Below are 22,042 nucleotides of genomic sequence, written 5' to 3'. Positions count from 1 at the left end.
GCAATTAACGAAGGAGACAATATTGCAAACTGACGATACGTCGTTTAGTTCACGGGATCTGCGAATCTGCAAATTTTTAACGTGACACTTTGACGAAGTATGTTCGTTGTTTCTTCGATTCATCTTATGTTATATTATATTATTATTAGTTAGTGTATTATATTATACTATTATTAGGTATTAGGTATGTTATTAGTTATCCGAACAACTTGAATTTGTTTACATTTCTCCGTGTATCTTTCTTGTTGTGCGTCGTACAAATTTAAGATTCGGCGTACTGTTTCTGAAGGAGAATATGTATAGAACGTATAAAATGAACATTGTATATTGATTATATGATACATTATGTTAATATGCTTCATCTAAATTTTACCTTAAACGATCATAGATTCGAAGCTTTTATCTTGTAATTGTTTAACAAACAACGAACCGAAAGTGGATGCACTCGGCAATATTGACGATATGAAAATCAAGGAATTCACTTGAACTAAACAGTTACTAAAATTAGGAAATTATTCAAACATCCAAAAGCTGATCCACTTAATCCACCAAATAATAATAATAAAAAAAAAGCAACTTCTAACCGATACAGTTAACAATCGAGCGAAAAATATAAGTGACATCGGCCTCGGGGAGACTTCGTTTCAACAGTTTGCACGAACGCGATAGATGAGAAATCGATAGAGAAATAGAGAAACAGAGGGTGGAGCCGAAGATTGTGGATCGACCGAGGCGTCGAAAGGTGATCGAGACAAGATCAACTGGATGAGGAGGATTCGACGGAAAGATGAACGGTGCTGTGTCATTAGGGGGCGCTGAGTACGACAGAGGAGGGACGGAATATTCCTTGCTTCTGTCGATTGATCGATCATCGTATCCTCTATCTCCCTCTTGCTCTTTTTCTCTCAACCGTCAGAAAGCTCGTTTCTCTCTCTCTCTCTCTCTCTCTCTCTCTCTCTTGCGTGTTTCGCGGTATTCCTCCCGGAATAACGGCCAGCCCGTTGCAGCCACTCGAGTTTTTCACCGTTTCCTGCCGGCGCGTCGATTGCTCCATCTTTCCCGCCGGTGATCGATTGAAAACTAAAGGAGAACGGATCACGGACCACGCGGAATGCCACCAAGATGGACCAACTTCAAGGAAATGACAGTCTTTTGTTCGAGTCCGCTCTCCCCCGGGGGGCATCTTCGACAGCTTCTCGGGAAAGAAGTAACGTTATGGCAGTTCTCAGTCCTCCACCGAAGTTCGTCGCCGCGATAAATCTATATACCCTTCGAGTAGCTGTGTGCTCTTTTCGTTGCTCGAGACGGCGATTTTTAAGTATTACTCGTGGCTGTGTGACATTTGCGTGAGTTTCGTTAAAGTATTGTGTTGGGCTTGGTGAGAAAGCAGCACTTAATAAATTCTTTTCTATGAAGTCGGCGGACTGTTAATTGAAATTATTATATTTAAAGAAATTAATGATAATATATTTTGTATCTATTACTGGAAGAATGTACTGGAACTTTGTTAGTCAGTTTTTATGACAAACGCGTTATTTGTGAGAAAATTTAATAATGTCTCGTAATGTTTAACAATGTTTAAAATATTATATAATAATTAATAATAGATACCATAATTTACTATATTTATTATTAGAAGAAATCATAACCAGTGACAAACGCTAGTTTAGTATATTATCTCTCAAGAGTCAATTTAACCATAAAGAAAGTCAGTACAGAGCCAATTTATCCAGAAAAATACAATCACAGATAATTTCACAGATTATCTATTATCTCTTAATTGGAAGATAGGAAACAAACTCGTTACAAAATCCAAAATTCATCCGAAATATCTCACTTAAATTACGTCCAGTCAAACTCAGCCAACAGGTCCAAAATACTTCCAAACGACGCCACCATATTCCAGTTTTAATTAAACCGAAATGAAGGTTGTCAAATAGCGGTGCGTAACTAAAGCTCGGCCAGCCGTGCGCGCGTGGTGGAAATTAAACGCTGTTCCCCGTAATGAAACGCGTTCACCTGGCACGGACGATCGAGCAACAAACGGATTCTCTCCCGTCGCTTTTCCCGCCGGTTTTCGTCCCGTTCCTTCAGATTGCTCCATTTTGATCGCGGTGTTTCGCCGTCACGCGTCGGTGCGCATCGAATTAATTAATATAGGCTGATATCGTTGGAGCGGCAAGAAACGAAATAGCCCTCTCTTTCCCCCCTCGCAAAAAGGAAACGGTTCGAGCGCTGGGCCCGACAGAGCCGATACTCTCATTATACGAGTCGTCTTGACGAACGATAACTTTCTCGATGCCCGCTTCTCTCTCTCTCTCTCTCTCTCTCCAATTTTTTCTCTTTCTTCTTCTCTTTCTATCGTTCTTCCATCTCTCGTGTGTTGCGCTATTTTTTCCTTTCCACTCCTTCACTGCTCTTTCTCTTTATTGCTGAACAGAAGACGCACTGTGGAATTAGAAATTACTTTCTATGATGGTATTCGAGCTGTTAAAATCTGACAGAATGAGTCTTTTTTAGGTCGAGAAATTTTTTTTTTTTTAAATGCTCTTAAAGTCACACGGGAATTATTTTTATCGCTATTGTGAACTTTTCGTGGCTTTTTAGTAATTTAATTTTAGTTAAATAAGATGCATTCGGCAGGCGTTAACTTTTGTACATCTGGGACAAGTTTCTTCCATTAGAGGCAAATGGTCTCCCTACCTTGACGCATTTAAAAATTGACTATGTTTTTTTTAGTTTAATTTAATTCAGCACATATTTTATTTGGAGGCAAGTTTCCTTCACTGTGAGAAAATAGTTTCTCCTCTCTTTGACGCTCTTGACTATCTTTGAGCGCGCAAATTTAAAAGTGCCGTCAGATAAATTTAGATACACATCAATTTATCTTAACTCTGCTATTCTCATATTTCCATTTCACACTTATTTTGTCCAGCAAACAAAAAGAATTTATAGTATTTTAAAAAGATGTTTATTTAGACGTTTATTTGTTTTCCTTCTTTAAGAAGAATTTTTTCAATTTTGCGCTTAAACTTGAGACATTTTCAAAATTAAAATAAATAAATACAAGTGAGCCGAAGAAAAGAACGCAGCAAGGTTAAGATAAATTACAATTTTGGTTCCCTATTTCTCTGAATTTCTGAGAAGTTTCGATTAAAATATTATCGATAAAAAAAAATTATTCAAAAAAAATATCACGAAGCAGCAAGAAGTTTCTTCTTTCGCGAAACACAGCGCGAGCGACGAAGGACGAGAGGAAGCTCACGTGCAAACTAGCCTTTACTTGAATGGGCCACGGATGTTTCCTGCACGCCGCGGGGAGAGTTACCGCTAATCTGCACTCGCGCTCAGCTGGTGTTACCGCCGCGTTTACATGAGCCGTGTTACCGCCGCCCGTGGACGTGAATTAATTTCCACGTGCCGCCATTTTTGTAACAATTCATTTAGCGTGCGCGCCCTGCGTAACGGAACGCTCGCGAAAATGTTTGCGTGTTCCCTGTAACACTGCCGAGAAGAATTGCCGTAATCCGCGCGAAACACGGCGTTATAAATCGCGAAGCGTAGCCAGAGAAATTGCGCGCACGCTTGTGCGTGAAAATTTTGGCGCAATTGAATTTTTATCCTCGCTGCGCTGATTCTACACAACGCGGAATAGGACGGTCTACTAAATTTCTAAGCACACTAGGAATTTGTAGGCTGTTCTGTCTCTATATACTTTCTCTACTGGAGTCGAACTATATCTGCTTCGCTCGCAGCTCTTCCTCGAATTATACACAATATAGCATGTATGACAGTATAACGGCAAAAGCTTTTCTGATATAATATATTAAAATATTGTTTAATATATTAAATTACATGAGAATAGTATTATATATATTATGTATATCATAATATTATGTAATTATATTATTATTATTATATGTTAATATACTACTCTTACTCCAAAATTGGAGAAAAGAAGAGCTATCTTATAATAAGCAAACACCAAACTAAAATAAAATTTTTAAATTGTTCTACATTTCCAGCACGAGTATTAAGAACGTGATGAATTGGTTCATTTTTCTTTTTTTCATTGATCATTAAACGATAATAATAATATTATACTATTACACAATACTATGTAATTATATCATAATAATATTATACTATTACACAATACTATGTAATTATATCATAATAATATTATACTATTACACAATACTATGTAATTATATCATAATAATATTATACTATTACACAATACTATGTAATTATATCATAATAATATTATACTATTACACAATACTATGTAATTATATCATATTATTATATATCGACATATTACTCTTCCTTCAATTCTGGAATATCTTTCCAAACACGTCTTAGAGAGAAAAGAGGAAGAGAACATATGTATGTCTTATAATAAGCCAAAAACAAACTAAAATAAAATTTTTAAATTGTGCCAAGGGTATCAACTACGTGATAAACTTGTCCATCTTTCTTTTTTCATTAATAAATGACGATATGTCCCTTCCCTCAATTCTGCAATACCCTTCCAAACATGTATCTTATAATAGGCAAAAAACAAAACTAAAATGAAATCTTTAAACTGTGCCACATTTATACCAAGAACATCAAAAAACGTCATAAATTTGTCCATTTCCAGTTTTCATTGAACGAAAGAAGATTTTCAAGTCAAAAGAAATCAAGTCAAATGTTCCAATTAACTGTGCCAAACTATATACTGTGTCTTCGCCCTTTTATCACCCTTTCTTCCGTGTATGTATGGTACATGTTCTAAAATGACACACTTCAGCGCTCGCAGTCAAATTCCAGCATGCGTCGGGCAGCAAAAAATTTCGCGTCTTACGGTTCGGAAAACGCGGGAAGAAGAGGAGGGGCTGGTGGCCGCGACGGTGCGCGAGTTGCCTCGCAATTAGTGGAAATAATTTGGTCGTTAATTGCGTCACGGGCTGGCGGCTGCGTGTTTTCTCCGTTGCGCCGTTTCGTTTCTTCTCGCCTGCCGCGCGTTCCGTTGTCCTTTTCCCCTCTTCCGGAGCCCGGCAATCCGCTTTCTTGCTTTCTGAGGCTCGCGTTTCGAGCAACCGTGTCCTAACGCGTTTCGCCGAGCGTGCCGCTGCGAACTGGCCTCGTTATCATCGCTCGATCCGCCAGCCACCCGAGGACCCGACGCGCGTCCGACGTGATTTTGATAGATGACCACGCGGATAATTCACGCGCGCGAAATGCAAACGCGACTGCGGTGCCTCTCTCCCGCCCCTCTCGAGAGATGAACAACGAGCACAATGAGAATCGTTCGGCCTAGTTTCGAAAATAAATAGACACGAGGCCAGTTTTGTGTTCCACGTTTCGTACGCTATAAAATACGAAACGCGTCTTTCTAAGTAGTCTTATAGTGTCTTTATAGTCTTTATAAGTCTCGAAATATAAAATAGTCTTTACAAGTCTTAAAATATAAAATAGTCTTTAAAATTTAAGGTTTCGTGAGTCAGGAAGTCGCCGTATGTACGATTTTTATCATTGGAAATGCGTTTGACAATTTCGATCGATGGAATTTAGGCTTGCGTTTCGAAATAAATTGGGAAAACTACCCAACTACACAAAAGTATCCAAGACCAACAAACACCAAATTTTAACAACAGGAAAGAAGGAATAATTATCACACACCTAAGAACCGGTTATACCAAGCTGACACATGAACACAAAATTAAAAAACCTACGCTACCCACCTGCACTCATTCCAATAACTATAACTCGCATACTGCACGAATGTCACACCACAGAAATCCAAAGACAGAAATACGGAATCAACGGAAACATAAAGCTGACTTCTCAAAATGGCATACAAAGAGTATTAAAATATCTCAAAAACATAAAGAGTATTAAAATATCTCAAAAATATAATAAACTACTACACACATATCTAATGGCACATTAAAGAAAAATGCGACATTAAAGAAAAATAGAAGAAGAAGAAGAAGAAATTGGAGAAAAATTGGCTAAAATCCGAGACTTTTTGTTGTTTCTGACCAGCATGAATTTTACTTTTATTGCGTATTTGGTTTTTTTTTTTTCTTAGTAAGGACTTTATTTTAAATCAAAGAACATTAGAGGTCTTCGCGATGTTCGTTAAACGAAATGGAAAATTTATTCATCTGATTGCTACAATAAAAATATTTCATCAATTATTATATTATTTCGCTTCATCTCAATATAAGAAATCCCAAATCGATATCGAGATTTCTCTCCAACTCGAAGCCTCCAGACATTTTATATTTTTTAATATTCAATATTTATCGCAGATAATGTAATTTTATCAAATTACGTATTTACACTATTACATTAACATTCTACAGATATTTTCTCAGTACAAAGTGTAATATTTTCAATTCTAAAACAAGTATAGTATTTTCGGTTGGAGTGCAGTAGAGGTAAACAGTTGTTAATCCGTGTATTAAAAATTATTTATTAGAATTGAGATTGAAATGGAGACCTGTAGTACACACGATCCATTTTTTTCGAGACACGAGCGGAATTCTCGTACAAATCAGGCGACTGTTTCGTCACGTTGTCGAATCCGCTTATCTGCTGGAACATCTGTTAAATTTCTATAGTTGCTTTTTTCTCTCAAGCCGCGACATCGCTGGTGGCTAAATCGATGGACTACTTGGCTGGGATCCTCCTTTCCTTCGACGATTAATAAGAGAAAGAAAAATGAACGAAAGTCTAAATCGACACCTGTCAGACTCTTCAAATCATATTCTTGTCATTAAAATGACGCTCGTTCTCGACTCTTCAATTAATCGATCAATTAATTCGAAAAAGAGGCGTGACTCAAATTTCACTCGATAAACGTACACATCTTTTTTCGATCCAATTTTCGCAAATTCGCGACCAAGTAAGAAACGAAAACATTTGTGTCCACCCGAATTTCATTTATCTTTGTTCAACCAAAGGTGGCATAAACGATCCACTAAACCAAAAAAAAAAAAAAAAAAAAAAAAATTCACGCGTAACAACCCGAGTTTACCTACCATTAATCATTCGTGACACAAAAGTACCGTTCGCAAAAGAACCGAGGAGCAGAAAAATCGCGAAACCAACTTCCGGTCCAGCGACTCTCGCGAGCGAGGAGGTACCGTTCGCGAGACAAATCGCGCAGCCCAATTTCGCGCAACTGGCGCACAGGAAAGTGTATCGAGTCCAGCTGACTGCGCCGAATCGAACGGTACGGGAGCGCGGTCGATTTTGACATATTTCCCGAGGATGACCTTGAATACCTCCCGAAGACCGCGCGACGATCGGCGCTTGGAAGAAGGACGAATGACGGTGGCGATAGTAGTTACCGGTAGAAGCGAAGAGGGTGAACGAAGAAGGGGCGAGGGGATGGGGGGAGAGATGGAGAAGGAAAGGAAAAGAAGGCCGGCGGAGGGAGAGAGAGGGCACGAGGCAGCCAAGAGGAACGAGACGAGGAAGGCCGATGATGGCTACGATGGTGATGGTCAGTGGTTGTATACCGGTTAAGCCGTTCAGTGCCAGGCCGGCGTCCGTCACGGTTAAACCTCGACCACTCGGTCGTGTTCGATCTTTTTCGTAGACCGATCGAATCCACCGTGATACCGTCCTCCGACACCGAGGTCGTCCCTCGCCCCGGACCAGATCGATGCGCCAACACCGTCAGATCGATCGTCCTTACAAGCTGCCGTTCCACCGAAACTCCACCGATTTCAATTTCTCTCGTCTCGAGGATCTACTCGGTTTCTTATTAACGTCGCAATCATACGTACAGTGCATATTCTGCAGAGCTAGAGAATTCCGTTTCGTGACTCGTACAATTTGGAGAGACAGAGAGAGGGGGGCAGAGGGAAGAAAAAAAGGACAATAACGATCGTCTGGGAATTAGAAGTCGAGGATTCTTGACCCCTCGGTAGTTACGGAATATTCGTGATGATATCGGACGACCGTTTTCGCGAAGGATTCCTCCGGGTGAACACCGTCGGACACCGATCTGCTCCGATCTAACGAAGACAGAGACCGCTCTCGAACCCCCGGAAATTAAATACAACGGTTCATCGGCGTGGATCTCGAATTCTATCCGACTGAGTCATACGCCGCCTCTCCCCGAGCTGGATACGATCGTTCGCAATCAATCAGCAGTTCCTCTCTGATCCGATCCGCGCCTGGACCCGTGCCTCTCTCTCTCTCTCTTTCTCTCTCTCTCTCTCTGTCTCTCTCCCTCTCTCTGTCTTTATACGTCAGTGATTGACGAAAAAAGAAAATCGACGTGTGAAATGAACGGGCTTGCGCGAGGGGACTGCGTGGAGAGATTTGTCTGAACAGAGATCGAAGGAAAGGGGATCGGTGGAAAATTCGGGATCGGCGGAAGAGGTGAGAGATTCAGAAATGGCGAGTGACACGCGATCGGCAGGTCGCCGGGCAGCGGGAATCGAAGCAACCAACCGTCTGGATACCAGGATTCGGAGCGAGCGCGGATGAAGTAATTACGAGGACTGACCAGTCACGGACCAGTCTGATCCCACGGGAGATCCAGGTACTTCTTCCGCGTGTCTCTCATTCTTCCGTGCTTTCTTCAGAAAATCGTGTTCGTTCCTCGCGCTGCTGATCTCTCTTTCTCTCTCATTCTGTTTCTTTCTCTCTCTCTCTCTCTCTCTCTCTCTCGTTTTCTCTCGTGTCAACGTGCCGATCCACCGTTTCTCGCCTTGTTACAACTTCATCCGCAGCACAGGACGGAGCACCTCACTGCGAATCGGACGGAATTCGATGAATCGGCAGCGATTACTCTCGCGTTCCCTTCTTTTCAGGTGTCGTTAACCTTTCCCTGTCCTCTGGTTCTATAACAGATCCTCCGCTACAGTGATCGATATTTTAATTTTCATAGCTGCAATTTGATCGACATTTTATTTTGTAATTGATACGACGTACGAGTGGAGTTTTTGGTGGATTTTAAATATTTATAATACCTTCGCTGCCAATGACGAGATATCTCGCTTCTGAGACACAGTGGGCTAATTTCTTTCCTATGCTTTCAATTTATTAGTCAGAGAAGACTGCTTGCTTGATTCTGTATTGTGGACAATCGCGTATGTATAATATAATAAATTAAAGATGTAATGGCAACTTGGAGCAATGAGAGTTCTACATGTAATTCTACAAATCTATTTTTTTTTTTGTTTCTTTTTGTGACGAAATGGAAGATTCGCGGCTAACTTTCACCCAAGATAAATATATAAATAAGTGCATATCATCACTCCTTAATAGTACATTGTCGTTCATAAATATTAAGACACCTACTGTAGTATAGAATATGTTTATGTCTTACAAATAGCCCAAATGAAATTTTCTTCTCATATAAATAAAAGAAAATTTTCTTTTCATATCCAAATAAACGCAATGAACAGCTGAGTCGTTCAGAAATCACACTAATTAATTCCACAAATTGGAATGCAGAGAAATGACATTTAGAAACACCATCTTTTCAAAGTCACTTTCAAATTCACTTTAAATTGTTTATGCAATAAATTTGGTAAATTTTCTTGAGACGCGTCGAATATTAATTATACGTCGCAAATTTCCTACCTAATAATGACATTTTGCATGTAGAAGCCTATTTGTTCGAAATATTACCAGAATTTTAACGCTGCAATAAAAACTATAACAAACAGGAATTAAAACTCGTGAGTTTCGTGTTATGCCATTGGCAAATAACCAACGAGTGAATAACGTGAAATTGATTTCATGCGTAAAGAACGAAGTTGAATTTTAATATGTACATCGTAACAACTTGCAGTTAGTCTGCCGTCCGATCTTCTATCCACAGCAACACACGTGAAAGAAAATCACTGTGAGAACTTTTGTGAAATCGCCTCTCGTAAAAGTAAAAGCGGACTGGGACACGGACAGAAGGCTGAACGTTTCGCCCTTTGTGACGCAATCTTCTCGTTGGCGAACAAAAGAGGGGAAAAAATAAATACGCGGTGGAGGGAAAGGAGCGATTTTATCCGCGGAAGCGATCGCAGGCGGCACGCGGACGCGATAAAGCCTGGCAATTCTGCCCAGTTATGGGTCCTTGATGGCCGATGCTACACTTGAATACCGTAACGACACTGAACGTGACTCCGATCGAAAAGTCGCCGCGGATACGTCCTCGCGGATCGTCAGCTTGCTCGCTCGTTTCCAGTTATCTATTACCGTTGTCATACTTCCGTAATACTTTCTCATTGGCCGTTAATCGCGCGCCCCAGCTCACCGCAACGGAAGTTTTCTGGACGAAGCGTGTTCCTATTTTTCTACGCGCGATTTTCGATACGAGCCTTTTCTTCGTTTCCTATTCCGTGAAAATCAGACAGTTAATGAAGAAATGGATAGATGGAGGACGACTGACAATACATCTTTTGTACATGTTCAAAGGATCTTCCGAATTCTAGACGATTTTGCAAGTCAATCAATTTCGTTGATTGCACGAAGCTTGTTCCTTTTATTTTTTTTTTTTTTTTTTTTTTTTTTTTTATAGATGATTTTGACAAGTGTAACATTTGTCTTTTCTCTGTTTCTTATTTTTACTAAAATCGCGTCAAACATACGTCGCAACGTAATTAACGTGACAGTTAACGAGGAACAAGATCGACAACATGTCTTCAAGTTCAAAGGATCTTCTTAGATAGATCCTTTATGTTTAGTAGTGTTCGCCTTCTCTCCATTTTCTATTTCACTATAATCGCGTTAAACATAATTTAACTGCAACTTGACGTGACAATTGACGAAGAAAAGAATACTAAAGAACAATTGACAATGCATCTTCAAATTCAAGGAATTTTTTGAGCTCAAGGAATGTTACAAGTCTTTTGCTGCACGCGCGATTTTCAAATGTATTTCAGCACGTATTACGCGCGGTTTCTTGAATATTTCGAAAATAATATTTTCGCAAGGTAAGAAATTGAGTTTTAAACGCAGTTTCTGAATGTTTCAAATATTTATGAAATTGGAAATACAAAGCAAGGTTTCGTATCGGTGAATCATTCCGCATTTTCCCCACTACGAATATCTGTTCCTCTGTTCCAACGAAGATAAACAGAAAACAAAAACAGAAACGGAAGAAAATACTCTCGACAATCTTCGATCCATTCCCGTTACGCGCGGACTGATATAATTACCTGAAGACAGAACCAGTTATTAAATATACCGGCGAACGAGGAAAAGAGAAAAAGAGCGGAGAACAATCATGCACGCGTGTTGGCAACAGGCCAGCGCCGTGGTTCTGACTGTGTTTCAACTCCTTGGGAATTTCAAGTTCCACCACAGGATATCGTTCGTTAACATGGGTTTGCCCCGTTAAAAGGAGACGTTTTATCGATCGATAAATTCGTTCGAATGACGGAGAGCGAGGCAAACTTGTCGGGCGCCGGGAAACGTTCCTCGCGGGACCCTCGTCGGCCCTCTCGGCGGGTGAGGCGACGCGAACGCTCGATAAACTCGCGGTTTTTGCCGCGATAGGCGCGAAATCAAGCTATCGGGATCCCGTTGCACGCGCGCTGCAGGGGGAAAAAAAAAAGGAAGAACTCGCCGCGGAGTTCGCCGCGAGATAACGCCCCGGTTAACTTCCTACGAAGCGGCGCGCCGACGACGTCTTTCCATCGATCAGAAACGATCGAGGACGACGGCCCGTGAAAATCGGGTCTGACCTGTCCCTGCAAGTGCCCACGCTTGACTTCATCTCGCTCTCGCTTCGATAGACAGACGCGATTCCTTTTTTCTTTTTTTTTTTTTTTTTTTTTTTTTTTAGGAAAGAGGATGAGGAGGAAGGGGGAATTTTGTAATCACTTGCGCTGGCAACTGGATTGCGGACCATAACGAGCGACCAAAACCCGTATACAATAATTCGTTCGCTTTCGTTTATGAACTCGTCGGTATGTTATTATCACTGGATGAAAATTTATTACTTGTTTCGCCTATTTTGTTTTACTTGAATATACTTAAAACTGAGAAAATACATGCAATTTTGGGACGAAAAATTGTCGACGTGCGTGGCGCAAAAGGTTAATTCGACTCAGACCTCATTTAAGAATTTTACACTCTTCAGTTGAACTTTAGATAGCGGAATTTAGAATTTTAGATTTTCGTTCGATTTATATAACTGAGCTTTTCGAAAAGTTTGGCTTTGTCTGGCTTTGTTTGACTGAAAGTTGACTTTTTAGTTAAGTAGATACGCTCGTGTTTGTTAGTCTTGCTGGAGGTTGAATTTTGCTCTTCGCGGAATATTCTTTTTTTTAATCTTCAGAGTTTTAAATCTTGTTGAATTTAGTTAGACAGCTGAGTTTGTTCAAATTTAGTTTGAGCGCGTACATTGATACGTTCAGAAGTTTGAAACAACCTTTAACGAACAACAACATTGCAATTGTAACTTTCGTTTTCTACATACAATTGATTCTAATTTTACTAATGTGGAATACAACGAAATATTGATTCACTCTGGAGAAAGTCGTTGTTCAATCAAATTCTTGAGCAACAGCGTACATTTTCCGAGAGTTCAGACGCTCTCACGCTCTCAGAGGCTTGGAACTGGTAAGAGAGTTGAACAAAAAGAAGAAAAAAAAAAAAAGATTTGTAACCTCGGAGCGTCGTTCCGCAATAAATAGAACTCGAGCGAGGCACACGGACGCGAAATGGTCGTGGTTTGTTACGCTACTGGACGTCCTAATACATCGATCAGCAACGAATCAGCAATTTACCATACACAATTAAACTAATAGCACTTATTTTATTCGTCGTAACAACGCTACGGTACATCGAACCGGTCGATAATGATAATACTCGGCTACTGGAACGAGCGAGGAGAAACGCCGGGTCACGATACGACACGCCAATTGAAACTGATAGCCCCCGCTTCAAGACAGAGGCAAATTTACCGTGGCAACCGGCATTATCTACAAACGTGCACGTCTACCTGTGCACTCTCTTCTTTCGACTCCCTCGAGCTAGACTTTCTTTACCTTTAATGCCGGTTTCACACCGACACCATTCGTGAATTTACTCTCGTCCAACTACGTCAAGTATCACTATCAAAGTTATCCGTACATTTGTTGTTGTTGTTGTTGTTGTTATACGAAATATCACGACCAAAGTTATCTGTCTCCTTGTGAGAATGCTCCCGAGACAACATCCTGTATAAAGAATCGATAAAGTGAATTTACTCTCGTCCAACTACGTCAAGTATCACTATCAAAGTTATCCGTACATTTATTGTTGTTCTTGTTGTTATACGAAATATCACGACCAAAGTTATCTGTCTCCTTGTGAGAATGCTCCCGAGACAACACCCTGTATAAAGAATCGATAAAGTTGCGTCAGTTGAGCTATGAAAAGTCTCTCTCTTGTAGAACTCTCTATTTTTGTACATTGTCGAACTTCTCAGTATTCTAATATTCGGTATCGATGTATTTAATTTTTATAACAAATCACCGATCGCTACGGGTGGAATAATCACGCATTCCTTATAACGTTATAACAATACACATGTTTCTTGACGTTGAGTGACGAACGTTCAGTGCTGGTGTCTCGATCAGTATTTTTGTTTGGAGTAATCTCCACCTACCACCTGCCACGCACGTCGAGAATTTTTTGTCCCAAATTGCAACATTTTCTCAGTTTTACGTATATTTAAATGTAACCCAGGCATAACAAATGATAAGTTGATTACTTCTCGATAATTTCTATCCAGTGATATCATACGGACGAGTTCAAAGGAAGAAGAAACCGACGAATTATTGTATTCGGTCACTCGTTATGGTCCGCGAACCAGTTACCAGCGCAAGGGGTTAACTGGTTCCTCTTTTGCACACTCGATCGTATTCGAGGTTGCACCGGAGGCGTCGCTCCTCTACGTCCTCTCTACTTTCTTTGACGTCGAAAATCTCCAGGTTTCAGCACGATTTTCACGCTTGATCGATTAGAGTTGCCTTCGTGGCTAATCGTTGATTTCGATCCCGGGGGCCTTTCAAAAGCGCCCCAGACATCGCGTCTCTCGCCGATGATATCTTCGCTTTTGACGTGTCTGCGTTTGACGGAGGGGATTTCACGGTGAACCGCGAACGTTCGCGAACGAAACACGTGCACGAACGAAACACGGAAGACCGAAAGTAGTTCCGCGAGGACAAGGAGGATCGCAACGCTCGTAGCAACATGTTGCATCCTTTGATCTCTGCCGCTCTTCCAGATCGAGCTTTTCGATTCGTCGTCCGGTATATACGTCTATATTCCAGCTGTGTGCTCGTGCGTATTCGAATCTCGAAAGCACGACCTTTCGACTCTTGCTGGTGTGACTCCTTTGAACCGGCAGTGTGCACGTGTGTGTACGTGGCAGTTGTGAAGTTGAAAGACCAACGAAGACGTAAGATTTATAGATAGTCTGCTTTTCGTAGAATACCATTGGTCGTTTCATCTTTCCGATAGATTTTTTTGCTCTTTTTCGTAATTAACCTTATTTGACGGGTTTCGTCGATTTTTATAGTGAACTTGTCGAACGAGTTTCGTCGCAAATCTTGTGAATAATATTTGCTGATTTGTAACAAGATATTGTGGATCTTCTTCGATACAATAACGCTCAGAAACAGGGCACAATTTGCACAATGACGTTCATTTATTTATTAGTATCTTTTGTAATGCTTGAAATATGATAAAAATACTTTTTAACATTTTTCATCATTTTACGTGTTGCATACATCGTATACACGCACGTGTATGTATCTTTATCTGTGTAATTCAATACTGTTAATACATTTTTAGATTGATTACGAATTTTATTAATATAATTGTGATAATAATTGCTCAAAATTTCTATTATAAGTGTAAATAACTAGGCATGAATATTTGATTACGTTTCATAAATATATATATATAGTTTTGAAAAATAACCGATGTGCACAGAACAGGAAGAAAATTGATAATAACAATAAAGAACACAAGCTTCTATTATATATTTTAGTGAAAATCATTCGAACAAGTTACAAATATACAAATTGATCATTTCCATCACTTTGATAGTTCTAGTGTTAATAAAGACATTTGCAAAATGGTATCGTGGAAGAAGTATATGCAACTGAGAAAGGATTTTGGAGATTGAATCTAAATATTGTACTTAACACGAGTGTAACAAACATTTGAAAATCATCTATAGAAGAACAGCAAAATCGCAAAATCAATATTGTAAAATCGTCCCATCTGTGACATTCGGAGACTCTCTAAACTAAAAAAAATTTAAATATTTATAATACTTTATAATATTTACAATATTTTTTAATTTTTTACTATCTCTATTTATAATATTTATACATATATATACATATATATCCTATCAGTATATATATATAATATATATATATGCTATCTCTATTTATAATATTTTCTAATTTTTTAAATACTATCTTCTTTATTGATCGTCCAAGACTAAGTTACAATTAACACTGGAAACTGCCAAAGTGATCAAGATCAACTAATTTCTAATTTTTACGTGTAAATGAAACTCCGTTGTATCATAAAGTTCGTTTGATCATAAAAGTCCGTTGTATCATAAAGTTTCGTCTCCGATGAAAATCGCTTTAATCGTCCCAGCGAAGTTGAGTTCGAAGTGATTTCACTGGAGTAAAAGACGAGGAAACAACAACGAAAGAACAAAAAGGAAGAAAAAAAATCGTAGATTAAGATCCGTAAATACTGGAGAAGTAAGGTTCTCGATCTTCAATCAAGAGGACCAGCGATATTCTCGTCGTCGCAAGCTTAATGCCCGCGTGTGGTTCAGGTCGCACTCTCCGGTGTACAGGGAACTGGTCTCTCTCTCTCTCTCTCTCTTTGAATCTCTCTTTGATTCTCTATGAATAGAATTAATGGACGACGATTCCGCGGTTCGATCGATGCCGAACAAGAAGACCGCGTGGATCGTGAATGACGAGGCAAGATGTTCGATATCGTTGGGCTCGCAAGAATCTTAATTGTTGCCAGCGAACCGCCGGGAGTCGAATTAGCCGAGCCGAGATGGTTCGCCGCCGGTAATCGACGATTTATCGTTCGATTCGTCGTCGATCGTCCGTGTCGACGGCGTCGTTGTCCTCGTACGCGAGGATAACGCGTTCCCGAGTGTCAAACGTCGCGGTGCTTGTCGTTTCAGCGAAATGCGTTTCGTACGCGGCTTCTCTCCTCTCTTTCCGCCGATTGGGTAACTGTACATCATCGACAGCGTTCGTCTACGCGGTGCTCGCGTCCCGAAACGAACCGAGGCGAAAAACGATCTCGCGCGAGTCGTGAAAAAAAATTCGCTTTTGCTATTTATTGTAAAATTTGGGTAGAATTGTAATTTTAGCACATTTTAGAATATTTCAAGATAACAAGAAGATAAACAAAGAAAATGTGCAGTTGAATCTGACAAAGCAATCGATACGAATTAAATTTATCTCTAATCAATTTAATTTTGCAAATATATGACTTTTTACTTCGTCTTATGAACTGGTGAAAATTCGAGTTCTCCTCTCCACATTTTGAATTTTTAATAGTCGAGAAATGAAACGTCAAGTTCTGTAAATAGTGTAAGTACTAATGAAATTAAAAATCTTTCAAAGAAACACCAAAAAGCGATTTCTCATTTTGTTACAATTTAACTTACAATATGCTTTCGTCGAGTATACTCGTCATCGCCTAGAAATAATTAAGCACGCCAGTGCACATTCTCAGAATAAAACAAAATGCTTTAAGGGGTTAAGAGACATAAATAACGCAAAAAAGAACCGCCGGCCATTTACCGATCCGTTCCAATTCGCTAGCCTACAAATCGGTTAACAGTAGTTATCACGATGCCACTATTTATCCACGAGGGCTCAGCCTCGAGGGAGATTTCGATTTATTAACGTTAATTAGTCTACCAATTCTTAAATCCGACTTGGCGAAATGAATTTCTTGCGATGGTTGGCGAGATGTTGTTGAATATAGGCAGGATACAAATGATTTGTTTAGTTGACTAATAAACCTGACTTCCCAGTGTGAATTTCTAGCTTCTAGGTTTTGGAATGTCTTTAGACATGAAGTTTATTAAATTCTACTTTGTTAACGATTATTATTGATATTGGTACCTCAACTTCGTCGTGTAATTCGAATTTGTGATTGTTACTTGTGCATGTAAAATAAACAAGTGTGTGAAATGAACAAACGTGTCAGGTCCCGTTGAATAGATTTCAATCCTGTTCAATAAATTTCGATCCTCTTCAATAGATAAAATTTTTCTAATCTCTAGCCCACTATTATATAAATATATCTTAAGTTTCCTCTTCAATAGGTAAAATTTTTCTGATCTCTAGCCTACTATTATATATATATATATATCTTAATTTTCCTCTTAAATAGATAAAATTTTTCTGATCTCTAGTCTACTATTACATATTAATTTTCGTCTTCAATAAATAAAATTTTTCTGATCTCTAGCCTACTATTATATATGTATATCTTAATTTTCCTCTTCAATGGATAAAATTTTTCTGATCTCTAGTCTGCTATTATATATATATATATATATATATATATATATATATATATATATATATATCTTAATTTTCCTCTTCAATAGATAAAATTTTCCTGATCTTTAGCCTACTATATATCTTAATTTTGCTGTTCTATCTCGTAACGGATAAAATAAATAGCAGCAAAGAAGGGAGGATTCCTTCTAGATCAGCGTGAGAATGGACGATACGCGGGATATAATAATGAGATAATCGTTAGCCGTGACACACTCGAAAACGGACAGCCTTTCCCATGGCATCAGCTTTTCCAAGCTGACGAACTCGCCTCTTCTTCAGCTCCCCTTAATCATCCTCCGTTTCCTGCAAAGCTCTGCTACGCCCGCTTGTTAGAACTGCAAATGCCAACGCCTGCAACGTGAAACAGGCCAGGAAAGACATAAATGAAATTACCGCGAAACATAAACGAAATCAATAGGTGGAATCATTCGTCCAACTCGGAAACCGATGATCTTTTCAAGGTATTACGCGAAAAATGAAAACTGAACTTCGGAGTCAACGATCTCTATTGAACTTCGACGAAGTGATAAATATAGAAGAGCATTTAAAGATGAGGATAATCTTTTTCAGAGAACGAAACTCTTTTCGAGATTGTGTAATTTTTTGTTGAGTGGAAAAAATAATTTTTCGTTTTTTTATGCGCGAGACAGCGTGAAAATATTATGTATGGAAGAAATTTGACATTAATACTACCACGAAATTGGCTGCTGTGATGCAATAAATATAGTCAAACGAATATAATTAAATATTTTAGTATTACGTAAATATCAATGCTAAGTTATTATAAGTATTAGTACTAAATTATTGTGAATAATAATATCAATATAAATATTGGAATATTTAATTGCATTTAAGTGAAAAGTAAAAGAGCTACTGTTTACAATTTTTGCAGATAATATTGCGATATTGTTATTACGGTGATTCATATAGAGTGAAATTTCATTCATGGTTCTGAGTTACAGACAAATGTGTTTACTGTGCACAGCAGGATTTCTTAAAGAACAGATTAGGCTCACCCTTTCAAAGTAGGATTTCTTAAAGAGATTTAGGTTTACTGCTCTATGAGAAACTTCATTTTGTCCTGTTGGTAAGAGTTTCAGGAAATAGTTACCTAATAAATGGACTGCAGATTTTATATACAAATTTACATCTTTTATAAACTACTAGAAAATGGAAATTTAGTTAGATGCGGCTTGCTTTCATCTGTTAAAAATTATAACAACTACTCTGCTTTGCATTTTGAAATTTTTTTGCATTTTCGTTGCAAAATGCATGAAAATTTGTAGCCTAAAAAAATAAAATATTAGATTTTTTTATTATAAAAATATGTAAATTAGAAACGTAAAACAATCAAACTTAAAATGGATAGGTTTAACATTCGTGAACATTTTAAATACATAGTTACTTCTTAGACCTCAAAAGACAAACAAAATTCCACCGATCATTACAATTTAATTCAATAAAAAGAAACAAATAGATTATTTAAACAGAAATCAATTCAAAACAATTATAAAAGAAAGACAATCCGTCACATTGACGAGTTTCGTTCCAGTTTAAAAACACCCTATCGAAAAAGAAAATATTTCGGAATGAGAAACTTCGAACTCGTAACACGAGTAATATTAATATTAATAATAAATTAACGATACAAAGTCATATCGTTTAAGTCGTTTTAATAATAAATAATCTTAATACGTCTGGCAATGGCTTCGTTTCGTAAGGTCGACGTTCTTTTAAATCGTTTCGTCACTCTTGCTCTCGTTACTCGCGATCTTTATCGAACTTGAAGAAAACGGACTACCGGACGGAATTGAGACGTTCCGTAATGGTTTTCGATTCGTAACATTCGACGTTCGTCTCGTGATGTCGTTGGTACGCGACAGGGTTGTCGTAAAGTCGGCTGCTCAATCAAGGGCTAATTAATTTGACGAGCATGTCACGGAACGCGTACGAGAGCCACGTACGATATCAGGCATCGCTAATTGCAGTCCATCACGGATTATTAGCCGACGCATAATGACAACGTACAGGGCGCCACGACAGCTTCTCAAACGGCAATTTGATTCTCCGTCTTCATATTGCCATTTACGTACCAATTATCGACGATCGCTCTTCTTCATTTTCCACCGAAGTCTATACACTGTGGCGCAGAAGTATGACTCGAGAATAGAAACTATCGAGAGAAGAGAATTCTTCAAGATTTTAGTTTACTCTTTTAGTTTTGAGTAAAACTTTATGTTGGATCGTTTGTGTGCATCCAGTGTCGTTGAGAATTCTTAAGAGTAACTTCTTATTTTTTAACCTCTTAAACAGTGTTGTAGTTTGAAATGTCATATATGCCGATTAATCTTAAGAACTTAGGAAATTTTTTTTTGGCGTTTCCTTGAGAAATGTTTAATTTTATTGGTTTCATTTTATTTCTTTGTTTTATTATTTGGCCGTTTTAAAATGTGCCAAAATTATAAATGTATATAATTTTTTTGCCTAAATTTTACAACAAAGCGAATTGTTCCCTACACTCGGCATTAATCTCTTACGTTGAAATAATGTGCCACGCGCGTCGAGAATTGTTTGCTCCATTATTGTAATATTTCTTCAGCTTCAAGTATATTTAAGTAAAACAGAATAGGCGAAACAAATGATAAATTTACTACTTCTCAATCATTTCTATCCAGTGACATCATTTCTATCCGACGAGTTCAAAAGGAAAGCGACGAATCATCGTATACGGTTTGGTCACTCGTTACGGTCCGCAATCCAGTTGCCAGCGCAAGTGGTCAATACATATACAATACTTTATGCACGATATTTCGTAGGATTTTATTTTTGAGCAAAATAATCTTTTTTTTTTCTCGACGACGCACGATGCCGAAAAATATTGATTACGTTCGTCGCGGGTCCTTGCGCGTCGGCATTGTCCCCGTTAGGGCCGTTTAATTGATCGGTTAGTAGGTTAATCGACGCGTTCTTTTCTCTTGATCGGCGTGGTATCAACGCGCGTGGATAACGAGGTTAAATCGAGGTTGGCTGCTTCTTCAAATCTGACCTCTCTCGGGCACAATGGAAAGCCGCGTTTAACCTAACACGTGCGGACGACACCGGCCATCTCCGGTCCGTGGCACGTTCCAACGATAGAAATAATTCGCGGCCGTGGCGATTAACGCCGCGAAATGAGAACGAGTCGCTGTGATAACCCGCTACTCGTTGCGGAACATTTCTTTCTACGGGTTGACGCGGAAGCACGGTTATCGCGCAAGATCTCGCGGAAATTGGAATTAACGCCGGCGTGTAATGAATTATCAGTATGCACGCGAGCTATCGTGAAACGTGACGGAACATTTATTTATCCAGTATTCGTTGATACCAGATTTCGTTCAACTGAGAGGCAAACGAGTATCAAAAATACATCGTACTTTGCTGGCGGAGCAAAGAAAATCTTTAGACTTTTATATTTCGGTCTTACAGTTTCTGTGATGTTTGGCAGAGAAAAATCATGCTTGATGAAAGGCTTTTTCATATTTTGCTTGAATTTGATATTTTTTTATTTTAAGGAGGCATAAGCAGGTCGTAGGAAACGCAAACGAGCAAATGACGTAATTGCAATTTTATAAAATGGAATTACATTTAAGAAGAACAATGAATATATGTATAATACACGTTCGAAATAGACATTGTGCGTGCATTGATTAATATATTTTAAGTTAACACTAAGATTATCAAGTCAGTAGAGAAGACTGAAACTAGAATTTCTATTTTTCACCATTATCAAAAGTGCATTTAATTACTTTTTCTCCAAAATTTTTAATTCTAATTGGCCGTGTGTAACATTTTAAATGCACATAGTAATTGTGACATTAAAGAAGTAAATGTATCGTCAAATGTAAATCAATAAGTATGTACAAAGGTGTTCCAGAGAATGATTGCTCCAAAGAACCTTAACAAAAAAAAATTGTTATCGTAAACTATGAAAAATAAGAGTGTTCTTTCTCTCTCACTCTCTCTCTTCTTTTCTTTGGTTCTAGCTTTTAGAAGGCCGTTTTATAGAACATGAACCGCTTGTCTTATGAGACAGTAAAATAGTGTGGGCCGTGGTACAAGTTTTGTAGTATATGAGAAGATTCATGGCTGGTGGGGTTTGTAATGTTGCTGGGGAGCGGTGTATGCATAGAATGGCTCTATGGCGTCAGTATCAGAAACGAAAAATGGTCAGGTTCGGAAATAGGGCTTCAGAAACGTAGAAAAATTGGTGGTGATTTAACATTTAGAGCCAGCCTTCACTTGCGCATCAAACGTAGAAAAATTTTGGTAATTTAACATTTAGAAATGTTTGTGCGTCAAAATGTAAATATGTAGATATAGTATATGTACACTCCAGACGAAAATTTTTCAATCAAACTCAAGTATCCGGAAACACTGAAAATATAAGGAAATATAGAATTAATTAAATATACAATTAAAATAAATCA

The 22,042-nt window shown here is 38.6% G+C and overlaps 1 protein-coding gene across 4 annotated transcripts in view; it reads left to right on the top strand.

Moving 5' to 3' along the window:
* The window catches only part of LOC122538584 (serine proteinase stubble-like), a 97,418-nt gene that overhangs the window by 45,449 nt on the left and 29,927 nt on the right, over positions 1–22,042 (top strand). Inside the window, exon 1 of one of the 4 annotated variants that reach the window (XM_043672799.1) lies at positions 8,249–8,551. The exons of 2 other annotated variants lie outside the window; for them this stretch is intronic. The gene's annotated coding sequence lies outside the window, so the exon portion shown is untranslated. Of the gene's footprint in view, positions 1–8,248; positions 8,552–22,042 lie in introns of those variants that run through there. One more of the 4 variants, XM_043672798.1, reaches the window with a different exon arrangement.

Source organism: Frieseomelitta varia, unplaced genomic scaffold (assembly GCF_011392965.1).
Source record: "Frieseomelitta varia isolate USP_RPSP 00005682 unplaced genomic scaffold, Fvar_1.2 scaffold_168, whole genome shotgun sequence".
NCBI lineage: Eukaryota > Metazoa > Arthropoda > Insecta > Hymenoptera > Apidae > Frieseomelitta > Frieseomelitta varia.
This window is presented reverse-complemented; position numbering and strand designations above follow the sequence as displayed.